The 18,841-nt window shown below is 41.3% G+C and overlaps 1 protein-coding gene across 2 annotated transcripts in view; it reads right to left on the bottom strand.

Moving 5' to 3' along the window:
- Positions 1-18,841, bottom strand: part of TBCK (TBC1 domain containing kinase) — a 117,978-nt gene that overhangs the window by 35,228 nt on the left and 63,909 nt on the right. The gene's annotated exons all lie outside the window — the stretch shown is intronic.

The raw sequence follows: 18,841 nt of genomic DNA, 5'->3' as shown, positions 1-18,841 counted from the left end.
AATTTATGCATTGCCATCAATCAGGGAGTTTACTCCAGAAACCTCAATCATTACCAGGGTGGTGAGTGAAAGAAGCTGAAACTGGCTCTTGGGGCAGAGTATTTCAGTTGGACAGTATTATTTACTTTGTTTAAAATCGGAATTAATTATGTGATCTATTAATCTTCCACTCAAAAAGCTGCCTGTATTTAGGCAGAATACAACCTGCAGTATATACTTTTAATTCCTTGAAGGCAACATGCTCACGTGCTATCTTGCTTATGAAATTAAAAAATCTGGGACTAAAGCTGTATTTTACCTAATTTTAATTGTAGCTCTAAAACTTTTTTGTGGATGCGAAAGTAAAATTTTCCTTAACCATACCAGGCTCCCTAGCTACTTGGGATATACTTTTCAGAGAAAAATGAACAATGTGGTGACTCAACAGTAATTAACAGTTTTTCATTCTGTGATGAAAACATTAGATTTTTCATTTTGAATATACTGTAATGGAAGGTTGTCAGTTTAGTATCATTCCTTAGGAAAATCCATGCAGAGAATTTTACAGAATTTCTAAATTCAGGTAAAGACAGCAGATGCCTTTCACTGGTTATTATTCCTAGAGCTCAGAATACACTCCGAAGCATAGTCAGTAAAGCCACGCTTGCTATACATTTCCCAAGACTCATTTTATTTGGAATTTGAGAATTTCAGTTCAAGCCTGTAGGACATTTACGTTGGGTGTTTTTTGGGTTTTGGTTCCCCCCTCCCGCCAGTAAAGAGACGGCTGTAACTGTGAGTTATACCCCTGTCTGAGATTCTTAGCTAAGGAAATGTTTGCAGCACTTTTGTAATAGGTAGAAAGCAGAATTTAGCCAGAAAAAAAATAAATAGCTGAAACCCAATAATTAATAGCATGAGAAACATTTTATTGTGAGAGGGCAGAAAAGCCTACAAATATCGAAAATTGAAAACAGAAAAATGGGGGATGGAATAGGAATGCTATGCGCAGTAGAAAGTTACGAAAAAGCTGAAAGCAGAAATCAAGATTGACAGAGTTAAGCACTGAGACTATAAAAATATTATTCCTAGAAACAAGCTCTGTAATGCCAAAAGAAATCCATTTAGAGAAGTGGAAAATGCAGCAATGGCAATGGGTCTCCCTAAAAACAATAACCAGTTCTCACATATCCGTGTGTAAGTAAAATATTTAAGAGTCTGTTGTTCTGTGATTCTTGGCTGTTTGGTTTCTCATTTCTTCTAAGCAGCATTTCAGGAGGACAGTGGCCACGGCTGAAAATGAAATTCCATGGAACAAGAGGGAATTTTAAATGGTTTGGGAGGGAGGCCATCAAAAATCTAATACCCATTTACAGTGTGCTGATTATCTGATCTGCTTCTAAGTAACAAGGAATAAAAATGTAACAAGGAGATTGCAGTTTCCACAAATAGTAATAACATGAAAAAAAAAAAAGGTACACACACAGACACATATATGTCAATGGTCAACATTTATCACCCACAGCGAGACAAGACTATCAGTAGTAAAAGAATTTACTTGCATTCTTTTTTTTTGAAAAAAAATTAGTTTCAGAAAACTAGAATTTAGAATTACAGTAAACTGGTGTAAATATTTAAAGAATATTTGTTATCCACACTGCATGAACAGGCTTCACACTTGAGCAACCTTCAAGCCCGTCTTGAGAAAAATCATTTCCTGTCAGTAACTAAAATGCAATGCAATCTTTTGCAGCCTTGCTGAATAAGATCTTTTCTCCTCCTTTTGGCTAATAAGTAAGAGTCTGCTATACTACTTCAATTCAGATTTTTTCCCATGCCCTTTCAAATATATGACAAATGAGCCAGTCTCCAATCAAAAGTCCATCTTTTGTTATTGCATCAAGGCTTTGCATTTACACAGCCTTGTCCCGTTTGTACTCTTCCTGCTCCTAAGTTAACTGTTATCAGCCAGAAAACATTAAAGCTTACACATCGTTAAGAACATACTGTTGGTATGTCAGAAGTGTAAATATATCAAGTCAGTGCCTAGGTTCTTGAGCAGGACTATGAACAAACAAACAGAGATATCTCACCAGGATGCCAGACTACTTCATGTATGCAAACAATTTAGAAGAACACCCTTTCGACAAGAGCAGGCTCTGTATAAATCTCAAGGCATCAGCAAAAAAGTGAACAGAAACACTTAGAAAGGACAGGGATGGCCTGCTTAGCCATGGAGATGTACATGCAACATCTCTGTGCTCTCCAAGGTCCCAACTCTGAGGTATTTGTAGTTTAAAAAACATGTGCCCTTTGCTTTTACTCATACAAATTATTTTGCTGGAAAACCTGTAACGAAAATGTGCTGACGTAACATGGTATCATTAACTGTGAAGCTTGCATGGAAAAAATGCAAGCCTAACCTTAAACATAACACTATAAAAATAAGTTCTCATTTCAAAATTTAGTGTATCTTCAAGCAGTCTGGTTTTCAAAAAGTGCAGAGCACCTGCATTTCAAACAGCCAAAGTTGGCACCCAAGTACCCAGAATTAAAAATCACAAGTTTTATTTTAAAACACTGGTTTTAGGAGTTCTGGCTCAACTGAGCTCAAGTATTTCAGTCAAGCAGCACCCAAGCCCTACAGGAAACAATTCTATGGCACTAGCTAGTTAATCCATTTACTTGGCATCAAACGACATTTCCTGAGATTTCTGAACATGCAAATAATAGAGGAATTGAAAAGGCAGTGGTGGAGAAGTAAACAAAAAGTTATCTACCATGTGATCTTGCATGGCCCCATCCTAACATTAAGCCTATTGAAATGCTTTGCTCCTTCTGTTAACTAAATTTCCTGGTTGCTCTAACACATTATTCATTTTGCTTTGTTTATGGCAAATTATCACTCCCAACAGACCTCCTGCCTCCTTCTGTCAACAGCCTCAACAGAAAGGATGGCTCAGCCTGACAGAGCTGCTTTTTAAATTACATATGTTCAGTGTTTGTTATTATAGATACAGGAGAGAAGTAGATTGCACTTGAAACAGATGTTAAAAAAAGAACACCAGTTTAAATGCAATACACCTGTGACAAAAGCACATAGAATTTTTTATTTTTACAGCAAAACCGGACATGCATATGTTGTTCACAACAAGCGAAAGCAAGTAATGGAGGAAAATATAACACAAACTTTTTTTCTTGATGAAAATGTACACAGACCAAGTCTTTGTGTGCAGTTAATCAGTTCCAGAGCCCCTTCCTTGGGTAACAGGACACCAGTTAAGAAATTTGGCCAAAATAAACTGCTTCCGCATTTTGGAAAAAGCTCAGAATTATGTGCTTGGTTTGACCCCTCCATCACAAATGCCCTGCCAGGCAACATCAGCTTTCATCACACAGCCACATAAATAGACCAGAAAACCTCTGTGCTATAAAAGCTGGGAAGCTGAATAGGTCCTTCAGTTTGATCTCATGATTCCTGCTCTCAGAATAAACAGAGGTGAAAGGTCATATACCTTTTATTTTCTGATGACATACAGTAAGACATTAATAAGCCTAGATATTTACAAGGACAAATCTAGGAAGAGAAGTGACACTTCTTCTGTCCAACATCTCTATCTGTTGCTGCTAGAAGGTTGCTATAAATGGAAAGGTCAATGCAAAATTATTCTATGTAATTTATTTCATCCATTATAGGATAGTTGTGTTATTTCATTGTTTTGTGGATATTAATTTACTCTTATTTACACACATCACTATCCCTTTCAGTGCATCTTGGGCAAAATTTCAAAGGCCACAAATGTTAGTCATTAATTTTAAAATCCTTCAGCTAATACAACAGAATCCTTTGTTCTTTCTACACGGATGCAAAGTGTGCATCTTTCAAGAGCTGCTGGGAGGACAGGTGCTGTTAATCCAGGAGCCATCATACTTTTTATGTAATACAGCAGATGTACAGAAGCTGCACTTGGCTAGAAAAAAACAATTGGATGCAGAAGCAAAGGAACAAACAATAGCACTGTCTTCAGACAGATTTCAAGTTGCATGGCTGTAATAAGGATCAAAAATTTCAATGCTGCAGTGACAGGTGACCTTGTCTGACACATTACTCTACAATTCTTTCAGTATCTTGGAATAAAAGATTTCTCTAGACAGTTCCCCACAGCCAATATAGTTTACTACATCTGGATGACATTGCTGTTTTCAGCATACATGCAGCAGTTATCTTGCTGTTGGAAAGGAAAAGCAACAATTTAAACTACTCTTGAGCCTGAATGCCCACAAGCAGCAGTTAGCGCATCAAAAATTAAATGGTCCAGGCCCTTCCTTGGTAAAAGCACATCAACCATTTGTACCAGGGTTCAGAAATGCTGGGAAAAGAATAACTTTTGTTTGTATGTAATGAAACCAAATACAATGTCCAAAGAGCAGTAGTAGTTTGTGGTCTCTTGCCTTCATCCATAAATGAGATGTCTGAGGACTGAGAAATTAAGAATGCATCCAGATGAAAAGTTCTGTAGCAGAGGGTGTTATGAAGATACAATTCAAGTAGAAAGGGCGTATCTATGTGAGAACAACAGTAGGTGTGTTTGCAGCCTGTACATAAACAAGAGAAGCTGAGAGAGGAATTATGGGAAGTAGAACTGTCATAGTGCCTGTAGTTATGTAGCCATCTGGACCAGTTCATACAACACTTAAAGCAGGGAGCAATAGAGAGGAGCAGCAGTAAATACGGTGAGTTATTTCCTAAGACTGCATGAATCCTTTTCTTACTCATGACTGTAAAAATTGCTCTGACGCGGCAGTTTAGCAGAAAGATTTCATAAAAAATGCCTTCCTGTATGGAATCATGTTGTCCTGCACTGAAAAAGATAAGCAGGGAAGACACAGAATGACAAACGACTGTACAAAGAGTAAAGGTTTACTGCAAGTGAACTACCAAATGCCACATGCTATGTCTTACTGAGACAGACGACCAAATAGATTACAGGAAGACTTCAATGTTGGCCAAGCTCCGACAGTGAAGTGGGCTTTAAACAGTTTTATGAGGTGTGCCAGGGGTGTTTAACAGCAGACATCTCTCAAACTAAACAAAATGTTTAAGACATCTGGACTGGCCCCAACATCAGATTAGGATATTGGCCAATGACAGAAGGACAGGAATTCACACTATATAATGGAAATAGTCTGACGAAGGCTACTATGCAAAAACAGAGAGATACAAAACAATAAAGGAACAGACCAGCAGAAGACTGAAGATTATTTCATAGCTAGATGACAACCATGTATAGAAGATGCATAAAAGGGCAGGTTTACAAAACTGCAGTGATCAGCTTAGAGAAGAAACTTCTTAGAAATACACGGAGATGAAGAACTTGTGCCACCAACACAATGTCCAACAACATTCAATTTTTGAAGGAAAAGTATTTTTTTGGCTTTTCTATATTGTATTTTTTGTTAAAATCTTTCTAAAACAAACTCAATAGACATTTAGCAATCTCAAATACTAGTGAAACTTACCTCCTTTATCCTAACCCTGTGTTTCACAGAAGTAATATGCAAGTATTGAAGCTCAGTACGCATTAGTAAAAATCATGCTGTTTAAGTCTCTAGCTGGGTGGTAACTACAAGCTACTTCAGCTGTTTCCCAGACATAACAGGTATAAATTTGTAAAAAACCTCTGCCATCAGAAACTCTGACCAGACTAAATGCTTGCAAGACTGATCAGTTTCTAAAGAGCCATAATTAGAAGACCTGTGTATTAGCGTAGCCTCTTGTTAGCCTTCAGGATATTTTTAAGGCAATAATATGAATTAACTTAGAATTTCTGTTTTTGAAATAAGAGGCAAGTAACCTTGAAAAGGAGTACCTGTTACCATGAGAAAAGGATGAAAGCTTCTCATTTGACCTGTTTGTTCCTAGACCAGTAACAGAAAAACTTTGGGTAAAGCTTAATGTAGATAAGATACCTAGATCTGCCTAAAGAGTATTCTGAACCATGTAACACCCACAAACTACCCCAAAGAAAGAAACATATTATTCAAGACTGGAATGTTATTTATTTCCCACAAATACAGCAACCATAAATGGGAAGAATAATAACCATTTTGCTTATGTACCCATGCTTAAACCTGCTTTCATTTCTAAATGAAATTTCTAATAGATATGAAACATTCAGTGTTAACCGTAAGTTAAGTCTATGTTAGCATTTCACAGTGCAAAACTAGTAGGTTAAAGTATCTATCAGGCCAACCTTGTAAAAATAAACTTTTAAATGAGTTAAAGTTTGCTGTCTAATTAACGTACTCAGAAGTCGAGGAGAAAAGTTCCCTTATTCCATGAAAAAAACTTTCTAACAGCCCCCATCTGAATTTACACATGAAAGTATTTAAGTACTACAATCCTAAATACCCTATTTTTATAACAAAAAACCTAAACTCCCATCATCTTTAAGATTTTCTAGGTTTGTGTCATTTCAGGGTTACATTCCCAGCAGACACGCTTGTGGTTTATACTCTGTCAGCTTACACAATTGCTGAATTTGTTTCCTTAGAACTACGCTATGGTATGCTATGCTGGTGAGAGGGGAAAAAAAAAAAAAAAAAGTAGTGTTTTGAGGTTTTTTTTAAAGCATAAGCACTGAAAAACCAGCAAGAGGTTGTCTGGCTCCTTGCCTTACTCTCAAGCCAAATGATATGTGACTAGCCTATCTCCTACAGATGCTTGTCTAGACTTTTCAAATTTTTGCAGTGACAGAAGTTTTACCTGAAACACCCCTGATGGGTACTTAGCCCTTTACCACCATTTTCAGAATACAGACAACATTCTTCACATACTATGATAGCTTTTCCCAGTTAGGATACCTGTCCCTCCTGAACAGGTTTTACCCTTCAATGCTAACAATCCAGTTCTGAAATTTATTCCAAGCTTGCAATATCAACAAAGTGTTAGCTTTCGGTAGAAACACTACTCTAGCTCTCCATGTTTGGTTTTGATCATTTTGTTGATTTCTACTAAACTCTAGCTCTCAGTATATTAAGAACAAATAAATTTGGACAGACAGAATCAAATACATCATGCAGATTTATATAGCCAAGAGTTTAAGTTCTTTGAATATGGGAAAGTAAACCAAAGGGAACTGACAGCCATCCTGAAGTATGACAGCACTAAGGGTTCACTTAAACAGACCTTGTTTCTCAGCCCGTATTTTGAAAGAAAGATTATTCTAGCTCTCAGCCTACACTGCCATTCCAATACTATATTTAAGCAGGTAGGTGTATCTCTACTGACAGCACTGGAAATACACACCTACAAAATGTATCTTAACAGCACTGGATATACACACCTACAAAACGTATCTACAACCATTTAGAGATGTGCTGCTAATACACATTTTAATCAAGGGATTTTAATACTGCAGTGTTTGTGCAATGCATTTTAAAATCCTCCTCACTTAACAATTAGAGAACTAAAGCTTATTGAGAAGTCCATTTATACCTGTACAGGCAAACATGCACATTCAGCATAACAAAGATATAGACAGATATCCTATTAGACACCTTTCCCTGTCAGCAATATTTTTCCATAATTATAAAAGGGGAACCCCCCCCCAAACATCTAGTGCACACTCTTGCTTTCTAAGCTGTAGTCTAATCCTGAACCAATTGTTATGGTCATAATTTTAACGAAACCAAAACCACCCCCACCCCCTACTCCCCTCAACAAAAAAACCCGACACAACCCCCCAAAAAAACCAAGAGGGAAATATTTTCCCAAGACAATTTTGTAAAGAGTAGAACAACAACAACAACAAAAAAAAGTGTAATTCACCAAATCTAGAAGCAAAGCTCAAATAAGAGTGGCCTGCTTTTTGTCCTTCCACCCCTAGAAATACTAGTATGTTTGACAGTCTACCTTCTTGTACTTTGATTTTATTCCAGTGTAAAGGTGTACAAAATCCTGTATGACTAACAGGTGGATTATTCTATTCTCTGAAGTCCCCTTTAGCTATTAAGAGTACCTACAGGTTACATCAGGAAACACAAGAAATAACCTGTGCATGACGGTGATCTTAAGACACGCACTAGGAAAGTTTTACAGAGGAACTCACGTTTTATGAACCCTTTTCATTAAATACCACCTGAGACAGACAATCCTTTACTAAAAGATATATATTTGATTTTCTTCTGTCAATGAAAACTACAGACTAGCAAGAACACTAATACGAATAAATATAGGATTTTGGCATTTTTTTCCCTTAGTGCGTCGCCTACCACAGCACTTCTCTTTAGTCTGAAGAGCGCAGAATCTATAAATAGAACTGTATTTTGTTCATGTCACTACAAGTGGAAATATATAATTAAAGAACTTACAGCTTCAGGTAAAATGACATCAACCTTACAATGTTTGACACTATAGAAGAGCCTTGGTGAGCAAGTGTGCCTTAACAAATTGCTCTGCTTCTGTACTGAAGCCAGCTCCCAAACCAATGGCTGTAAGCCAAGAACAAAGGAAGGACAAAAAACCAACCCAACCCAAAAATGTCAAGGGGGGGGAATTAAAAATGTAAGGGGAGGGGGGAAGAAAAAAAGAGAAAATGAAGGGGGGACAAAAAGGAAGATGGAAAAAAAAAAAAGAAAAAAGGAAGAGGGGGAGGAAGGAAGGAAAACCCCACTTACTAACAGCTACACATTTTCTGCATCATAAATGACACTATTTAGCAACAATAATCTCCAGGAATTGTACTATGAAACACATCTGCATCTACAAAAAGCCATCTAACGTAGCAAAGATGAGGAATATGTTTTTAGACGATGTTTCCATAAATATCAACCTGACCTACATCTTTCAAGAAAACCAGAATATTTTTTTTTAAATTCTGTTGTCTTTTAGTATTTCAAATCCATTTTTTTTGTGTCATAGTTACAGCACCATTATCATGTGCATCACATGATAGACACCAAATTGCTGTTTTTCTTCAGCTATACGGCAAGTTGAAAAAGCAGTCCGCCTTCACTAACTCCATGATAAGTCACCTTGCAGTGTCACCTTCCATAAGGGACAGTTTTGAACTTGGGCAAGGTACAACAAAGCCACACATCAAAATTCCTTTGATAAAGTTATGAAAAATTTTCCTTTTAAAATTAGTGTTATAACTTCTATTCCACAGAGCCTTAATCTGAGCAACAGGACATTTTCAAAACTGTATGATAAAAAGTCAAACTAATAAAACCACCGTATTACCTTTGTTTGTCTACTGCTCACTGGCATATGGAAGACCTCACTATTATCTCCTTCAGCCTTTTCAAAGTTGGTGTTTTGATCTCAGATAATTTTCATTATAGAAGTCATAAAACAAATGAGAATGGGTAACAAATTCAGTGTGGGCTTGGTGGCCAGCTACTATTTCTTCCTCCTACCAAATTTTAATTAACTAAATGCTGAACCACTAGAAATTCTGGCACAATAGAAGTGTATGAATCACAGATGTGGGTAGGCAAAGAATTTTCAGGAAGAAAAACAACAGAAAATAACACACTAGCTACCTAGGGTCAGATACGTGTCTAAAGTAGAGTTCTCTGATGTGTGTAATTCCGTTGCTGTCAGCAGAAAATACTCCGTTCAAGACCTCGCTGTACAATTTTATTAGTGTAGAATTTCCCCTATTTTCTAATCTTTAATCCATTACTGAGCTGGATGTAATCCTTATAAGGATCACCATTATGGGATTCAGCATTTCTGCATGTCGCTACAATGGCAACCAATGTAACTGTTTCTCCCACGTTAGCAAATCACAGAACCATTTAGGTTGGAAAAGACCTTTGAGATAATCAAGTCCAACCATCTACCCAGGACTGCCAAGTTCATCACTAAACTATGTCTCTAAGCACCACATCTATGCATCTTTTAAATACCTCCAGGGATGGTGATTCTCCCACCTTCCTGGTTCCAATGATTGACTACCATTTCAGCAAAGAAATTTTTCCTAACATTCAATCTAAACCTCCCCTGCTGCAACTTGAGGCCATTTGCTCGTCCTGTCATTTGTTGTCCGGAAGAAGAGACCTACTCCACCGCCTACAACCTACTTACATGTAGTTATAGAGCCCAGTAAGATCCCCCGAGTCTCCTCCCCAGTTCCCTCAACCGCTCCTCATAAGTCTTGTTCTCCAGACCCTTCACCAGCTTCATTGCCCTTCTCTGGACACACTCTAGCACCTCTACGTCCCTCTTGCCGTGAGGGGCCCAAAAGTGAACACAGGATTCAAGGTGCAGCCTCACCAGTGCCGACTACAAAGGTACAATCACTTCCCCTATCCTGCTGGCCACCCTGTTTTGGATACAAGCCAGGATGCCATTGGCCTCCTTGGCCACCTGGGCACACTGCTGGCTCATGTTCAGCCGGCTGTCAGCCAGCACCCCCAGGTCCTTTTCCCCCAGGCAGCTTTCCAGCCCCTCTTCCCCAAGCCTGTAGCGTTGTGTGGGGTGGTTGTGACCCAAGTGCAGGACCCGGCACTTCTCCTTGTTGAACCTCATACACTTGGCCTCGGTCCAGCCTGTGCAGATCCCTCTGCAGAGCCTTCCTGCCCTCAAGCAGATAAATGCTCTTCCCAACTTGGTGTAATCTGCAAACTTACTGAGGGTGCACTCTATTCCCTCATCCAGGTCATTGATAAAGACATTAAACAGGACTGGCCCCAACACTGAGCCCTGGGGTACACCATTTGTGACCGGCCAACAGCTGGACCTAAGTCCATTTACTTCAGGCTTGGTCATCCAGCCAGCTTTTAACCCAGCGTAGAGTACCCCTGTCCATGCCATGAGCAGCCAGTTTCTTCAGGAGAATGTTGTAGGAGACTGTGTCAAAGGCTTTTCTAGGGTCCAGGTAGACAACATCCACAGCCTTTCCCTCACCCCCTGGGCAGGTCATGTTGTCATAGAAGGGGATCAGGTTCATCAAGCAGGACCTGCCTTTCATAACCCCATGCTGGCTGTGCCTGATCCCCCAGCTGTCCTGCACATGCTGCGTGATGGCACTCAGGCTGATGTGCTCCATAACCTTCCCCGGCACTGAGGCCAGGCTGACAGGCCTGTAGCTCCCTGGATCCTCCTTCCTGCCCTTGCTGTAGATGGCTGTCACACTGGCTAACCTCCAGTCTCCTGGGACCTCCCCAGTTAGGCAGGACTGTTGACAAATGATGGAGAGTGGCTTGGTGAGCTCCTCCACCAGCTCCCTCAGTACCCTCGGGTGGGTCCCATCCAGCCCCATAGACTTGTGCACACTGAAGTGGAGCAGAGGTCACTGACTGTTTCCTCCTGGGCTGTGGGGACTTCATTCTCCTCCTCATCCCTGTCCTCCAGCTCCGGGGGCTGGGTACCCAGAGGGTACTTGCTGGTCTCACTGTTAAAGACTGAGGCAAAAAAGGCATTAAGTACCTCAGCCTTTTCCTCATTCCTTGTGGCAATGTTCTCCTCCGCATCCAATAAAAGATGAAGATTATCCTTGGCCCTCCTTTTGTTTCTGATGTGTTTGTAAAAACATTTGTTGTTATCTTTTATGGCATCAGCAAGCTTAAATTCTAGCTGGGCTTTTACCTTTCTTATTTTCTCCCTGCATACCCTAATGATATCCTTATATTCCTCCTGAGCGGCCTGCCCCTTATTCCAAAAGTAGTAAATTCTTCCTCCTGCCTCACCCCTTCCCAAGTTCCAGCCAAAGCTCGCTCTTCAGCCACACTAGTCTTATTCCCTGCTGGCTTGTCTTTCAGCTCATGGGGACGGCCTGCTCCTGGGCCTTTAATATTCCTTCTTGAAGAATGTGCAGCCTTCCTGGACAACCCCTTGGCCCTTCAGGACTGCCTCCCAAGGGACTCTGTCAACCAGGCTCCTAAACAGGCCAAAATTGGCCCTCCAGAAGTCTGAGGTAGTAGTTCTGCTGACCCCCCTTTCCTTACTTCTCTGAGAATCTAAACCTCTCATTATTTTCTGATCGCTCTGCCCAAGACAGCCTCCAACCACCACATCACCCCCCAGTCCTTCCCTGTTTGTAAACAGCAGGTCCTGTGGGGCGTCTCCCCTGGCTGGCTCCATGACCAGCTGCAGCAGGAAGCTGCCTTCTGCACACTCCAGGAACCTCCTAGACTGTTTCTAAAGAAACTGTTCCTTGGATAATCATTTATTTTTGTGGTTGATCTTTGACTACATGTCACATCTTAAAGTTACATGCCTGTGTCTCACAAAGTAGAATTCTCTGTGTTTTCCACTTCAACCATTCTACTGTAGCTCCTCATTGCACTGGATTGCTTTTCCACAGCCAGTCTTTCTGGACTTCCTATCTGAGGCCAAGGTTCTCCCCTTTGAAGCTCTTACTAGCCTGGAGTCAGCAAAAAGACACATTCCTGAGGGTGCACAGCATCAAAAGAATATATTTCATCTCCTCCAAAATAACAGAAGATGAGCTTGCGTAAACTAACCTAAAAGGCTTATTCAAAGGTACATTTTTTCTCATATCTAGGCTTAGTGTTTCCCTATTCTCAAACAGCATCTGTCCCCATCTTTTTTTGTTAGCTGCCCTATCCCTTCTCAAGGCCGTAATTAATCTCTGTATGTCAGCGATGATATTGGCATGGATCTCTGGAGGAAGGTGTTTGCCAGGCCCTATACTGCACCCATTCCAGGTGGGAGTGAATTGGTCTGCGGGTTCCTTCAACTGTTTGCAAAGAGCTGTGCATATCTGGATCTTTCCTTCATGGGTTTGTTTCTAACAAAAGGTGCTGGCGACTTTGTACTATTTGTAATGAACTCAGTAATCAAGCCAAGCTACAGTAATCATATATTTTTGAGTTATATAATGTACATTATCACACAAACTTATGGCAGAATGCTAAAAGACTGAGCTATAAGCAAAACTGCAAGTTTTAAAGTAAAGTCACTTATACATTTGGCCCTGAATGAATGAAAGAGCCTTCTGGGCTGCAAATTTGCTGACATCTAAGAGGAAGACGTACCCAAACTGTCCTAGTACAAGTCAGTACTGGTCTGAAAGCAGGTTCCTTGAGTCCTCCAGGACTCGCATCATAGTGGTGCCACTCTGACCATCCTCATTTTCCTGCCACAGTCTCCTGCTACTTGTCAGACTTAGGCAAAGGAAAAACAAAGGGAATGCATAATGCATTTGCTCTCTCTGCATCACCCAAATGAGATGAGATTTAGTAAGTCTCAAAACTACACATAAAAATCAGCAATGACTGCAGGGCTGGTTTTGTTTGTCTGTCTCAAATACTACCTCTTAAATCTTAGCTCTGATATTTATATTGTTTGAATAAAGTTTATACTTAACAGAGATTCTTAAACATGAGAAAAAAAGATATGAAGAAATGAAAGAGAATACAAAACACTTTGGGGTAGTAATTTCCTAAACAATCTAATTCTATTTAACAGTTGCTTATATGTCCCATTTTTACAGCCCCATAAGGAATGAACCAAGACATTTGTTACTACAGCAAAGGGATTTTCCACTATTCTTAATTAACCAATTATTTTATCAAATACTTCAAATATATTTCCTAATATGCTAGAACCTTGTTAAAACTATATAAAAACAATTAAAAATTTCCAATAGGCCTCCTGAAAATAACAAGTAATGCCCAACTGTACTGAGTCTATTGATAAAATACGGCCAAAGCTTTGAGACAAGCATTGGAAACAGTTTTCAGAATCAAGTAATCAGCAATGGCACTGTGCCCCTCTTTTTCCTCACATCATTAACCTTTTAAAATAGTAACTGAAACTGTTACATGCTGTGAACTGGAAAAAAAGCAAAATTTTTTTACTTTTTAAACTTTTTTTTAGCTTTAAATAGACATTTTCAAAAATTGCTACTGTAAAAACAAGAATTCTTAAAAAAAAGTGTTCCGCAAGACTGCAGTAAAATAGCTTTATCGGTCTGGAAAGCAAGCCACTTTCACTGGCAGCCTGAGATAAGCCATTCCAACACACAAGAAAGCTCAAAAGCCACAGGAGTTTCAGACTGTTGAGCAACAACTGATTTTTAGATTGAAATTATCGCAAACATTTTGAACATCATAATCTCTTATTTGGGGTGACCCAGTTTCAGGTGAAGGTTGTAAATTACTTTCAGAAAATTCTCAGGCATGACACATGATTTATGTTAACCAAAATAACAGAAGTCCTGTTTGGAAGACAGAGGTGACAAAACGCATAAGTAGTCAATACTTCTTAACCAGAAATAAGATTCAGGTCAGAAAGAGAAGGCACAAGGCTATGATAATTATATGTGAAAAATTACTGATTACAGATGTCTCAGCTAGACCAGTAACACTTAACTTTTTAGTCACACTATAATTGTCGTCCATCCTCACTCTTTTTTCCTTAGTAGTCAGTTTATGATATACTTTGGATTAATCTCACAATATTCCGTCGTGCCACTGCTGACATCCAAAATATTGCAGACATCACCAACACAAAAAAAATAATATATATTCAGAAACACCATTTTACCAAAACATTTCCTACCAGGGTATCAGCAAAGTTGTCATAAACTATAATCAGCAAAAAGTACGTATATTATAACACACAGATTTTAGTGATTTCATTTTAATATATAAAAAGATACATATTATGAGAACTAATGTGTTCTTACATTGACCTCAGCATAAAGTATTCAACTGCCAGTAAATCAGCTGGTTCAAGATAAATTTGAATACATAATTTAGAACCACTCAAGAAAAAAAAAAAAGGGGGAGAAATTACCTTAGGCAAGAAAATAAGTTAAATATTAATGAAACTATATCTAACTAAGACATACAGATCATAGAAGGGGGAGGAGGGAAGGTGGAGAAAGATAGTCTTTTAGTTTAGCACTCACCTTTCAGACCATCTGAAGATACACAGTTAAATTTAATAAAAGCATTTTAAATGACTCAGCATATAGACTGAAAATGAAAAAAACCCACACCATACAGAATGGCCTAATTAAATTTCTTATAACTTGAAAAATAGAGTAGCAATTGCATAGTATATACTAAACTGAAAATAGCAGAAAAGAAAAATTTAGAAATCTGGACATATGTTCAAGGGCATACAGTAAGAGACAGAATTTGTGACAACGGTATTTACTGAAATTACAGAGCTTCATCTGTGACAACTCACTGAACTTCTGACAGACTGACTTATGCAACTATGAACTTAGCCTCAGCCTGCTTACTACCATATCCTAGACTACTGCTAACCTCTGTAAACTCTACAGTAGTGGAGACTGCCACACTTAAGTTTTTAAGCTTAAATGCTCTTCCAAACTTTATTCTCTCATGCAGTTCTTCTGAAAAAGAATTACTTGGTTTAAAGGAATTCTAACAGAATCACAGAATGGTTGGGGTTGTAAGGGACCTCTGGAGATGATCTCGTCCAACCCCCTGCTAAGGCAGGTTCACCTACAGCAGGTTGCACAAAGCCACGTCCAGGCAGGTCTGGAATGCCTCTGCAGAAGGAGGCTCCACAACCTCTCTGGGCAGCCTGTCCCAGTGCGCTGTCACCCCCAAAGTAAAGACCATCTTCCTCATATTCAGGGGGAACCTCCTGTGTTGCAGTTTGTGCCCATTGTCCCTTGTCCTGTTCGCTGGGCACCACTGAAAGGAGCCTAGCCCCATTCTCTTGACACTCGCCCTGAAGATATTTGTATGCATTGCTAAGATCCCCTCTCTCAGCCTTCTCCAAGCTAAACATGCCCAGCTCTCTCAGCTTGTCCTCATAAGGGAGATGCCCCAGTCCCCTCATCATCTTTGTAGCCCTCCGTTGGACCCTTTCCAGTAGTTCCCTGTCTCTTGAACTGGGGAGCCCAGGGCTGGACACAGCACTCCAGATGCGGCCTCGCCAAGGCAGAGCAGAGGGGGAGGATAAGCTCCCTCGACCTGCTGGCCACACTCCTCCAATGATGGTACCATTGTCCCTCTTGGCCACATGGGCACACTGCTGGCTCATGGTCACCTTGCTGTCCACCAGCACTCCCAGGTCCTTCTCCGCAGAGCTGCCTTCCAGCAGGTCAACCCCAGCCTGTACTGGTGCAGGGGGTTGTTCCTCCCCAGGTGCAGGACCCTACACTTGCCTCTGCTGAACTTCATGAGGTTCCCCTCCACCCAGCTCTCTGGCCTGTCCAAGTCTCGCTGAATGGTAGTAGCACAGCCACTTCTAGTTTTGTATCATCATCAAACTTGCTGAGGGTGCACTCAGTCCCCTCATCCAGGTCATTGATGAACAAGTTGAACAGGACTGGACCCAGCACTGACCCCTGGGAACACCGGTAGCTACAGGCCTCCAGCCAGACTCTGTGCTGCTGATCACAACCTCTGAGCTCTGCCATTCAGCCCGTTCTCAATCCACCTCACTGTCCGCTCCTCTAACCCACACCTCCTGAGCTTACCTATGAGGATGTTATGGCAGACAGTGCCAAAAGCCTTGCTGAGGTCAAGGTAGACAACATCCACCGCTCTCCTCTCGTCTACCCAGCCAGTCATTCCATCATAGAAGGCTATGAGATTGGTCAAGCATGATTTCCCCTTGGTGAATCCATGTTGACTACTCCTAATAACCTCCTTTTCCTCCACATGCTTGGAGTTGACATCCAGGATGAGCTGTTCCATCACCTTTCCAGGGATGGAGGTGAGGCTGACAGGCCTGTAGTTTCCTGAGTGCTTCTTCCTGCCCTTTTTGGCTTCCTCCAGTCCTCAGGCACCTCTCCTGTCCTCCATGACCTTTCAAAGATGATGGAGAGTTGCTTGGTAATAACATCTGCCAGCTCCCTCAGCACTTGGGGGTGCATTCCATCAGGGCCCATGGATTTGTGGGTGTCAGGTTTGCTTAAGTGAGTCTCCTCAACCACGGGAAAGAGTCTTCCTTTCTCCAGACTGTCTCTCTTGCCTGCAGGGTCTGTGAATCCTGAGGGCTGGCCTTAGTAATAAGAGTGATGCAAAGGAGGCATTCAGTAACTGCTTTCTTGTATCCTTTGTCACCAGGGCACCCACCTCATTCAGCAGCGGGCCCACATTTTCCCTAGTCATCCTTTTGCTACTGATGTACTTGAAAAAGCCCTTTTTGTTGTCCCTGATCTCCCTCACCAGATTTAATTCCAAACAGACCTTAGCCTTCCTCATCACCTCCCTGCATGTTCTGACAACTTTCCTATATTCCTCTCAAGTGGCTTGTCTCTTTTTCCACCTCCTGTAAACTTCCTTCTTCTGCCTGAGTTTTTCCAGGAGCCCCTTGCTCATCCATGCAGGCCTCCTGCCTCCTTCGCTTGATTTCTTGCTCACAGGGATACACCAACCTTGAGCTTAGAGGAAGAGATGCTGTAATATTCGCCAGCTGTCTTGGACCACTCCCACCTTCTAGAGCCCGAGCTCATGGGATTCTTCTAAATAGGTCCCTGAAGAGGCCAAAGTTAGCCCTCTTGAAGTCCAGGGCTGTAATCCTACTTACTGCCCTGCATCCTCCACACAGGATCCCAAACTCCACCATCTCATGATCACTGTAGCAAAGGCTACCCCCAGTCCTCACATCCTCAGCCAGTCCTTCTTTCTTTGTTAGTACAAAGTCCAGGAACACACCTTGCCTTGTTGGCTCCTCCCCAACCTGTGTCATCAGTGCCTTGCAGGAAGCTCCTGGACTGCGTGTGCCTCCCTGTGTTGTCTTTCCAGCAGATATCAGGATAGTTGAAATCCCCCATGAGAACTAGGGGCTATGATCACAAAGCTACTTCCAGCTATCTGTACAAGGCCTTATCAACTTCCTCTTCCCGATCAGGTGGCCTACAGTAAACGTCCACAACAGCGAAACCCACATTGGCCTGCCCCTTAATCCTTACCCATAAGCTCTCGACTCATTCTTTATCAACCGCTAGGCAGAGCTTGATGCATTCCAGTTCTCCTCTCACATAAAGAGCGACTCCACTACCTTGCCATTGCTCCCACCGTGTCTCTGTAACTGCAATGAGATCATGGCCCTGTGACCACTCAGATCTCTAATCCTTCCTGTGTATTCCCCATGCTGCACGTGTTGGTGGACAGGCATTTCAGAGAGGGAATCAAGCACACAGGTTTCCCAGGAGGTGTGCAAGTGGATACACCATAGCCACGCACACACCCTTGAGGTGGCTGGCCTGCTGGTGCTTATCTTGGGAGGCAACTAAGGAACATATATCACTGCTCTGTTTGGCCTGACTTAGTCTCCAGTTGGATGTGATGGCATGAGCACTGCCACTTTGGGACCCCACTGCCAAGTCCTTCAGTTTAAAGCCTGCCTCACAAAGTTAGCCAAAGATTCCCTTATCTCTTCTAGACAGGTGGATCCCATCCCTCCCTAACAGGTCATAGTCATCAAAGCACGTCCCATTGTCATAAAAGCCAAAACCCTCACGATGGCACCAGCCACAAAGCCAGAAGTTGATTTGCATATGTCTATTTCTGGCTGCACCCTTTCCTCTAACTGGTAAAATGGAAGCAAAAATAACTTGGGCACCAATATTTTTCACTTGCACCGCTATGGCTTTATAGTATTCCTGGATTCTGCCTAGATTCTAGCTTGTGGCATCATTTGTGCCCACATTAAAGCACAGCAGTGGATAACCGTCTGTCCTTCTCACAGGTTGGGGCACCGTGTCAGACCTTAACTCCTGAACACAGCACACCTCACATGACTCCCTGTCAGGCCGGCAGGTGGATGCCTTAGTGCCCCTTAGCAGAGAGTCACCCACTATGAGCACTCGTCATTTCTTAAGTATGAATTATTGAATTGCACACATGGTGTTCAAACAGAGCCCGCTGAATCTATAATTAGCCCAACAATTAC

The sequence above is a fragment of the Falco cherrug genome, chromosome 1, assembly GCF_023634085.1.
Source record: "Falco cherrug isolate bFalChe1 chromosome 1, bFalChe1.pri, whole genome shotgun sequence".
NCBI lineage: Eukaryota > Metazoa > Chordata > Aves > Falconiformes > Falconidae > Falco > Falco cherrug.
This window is presented reverse-complemented; position numbering and strand designations above follow the sequence as displayed.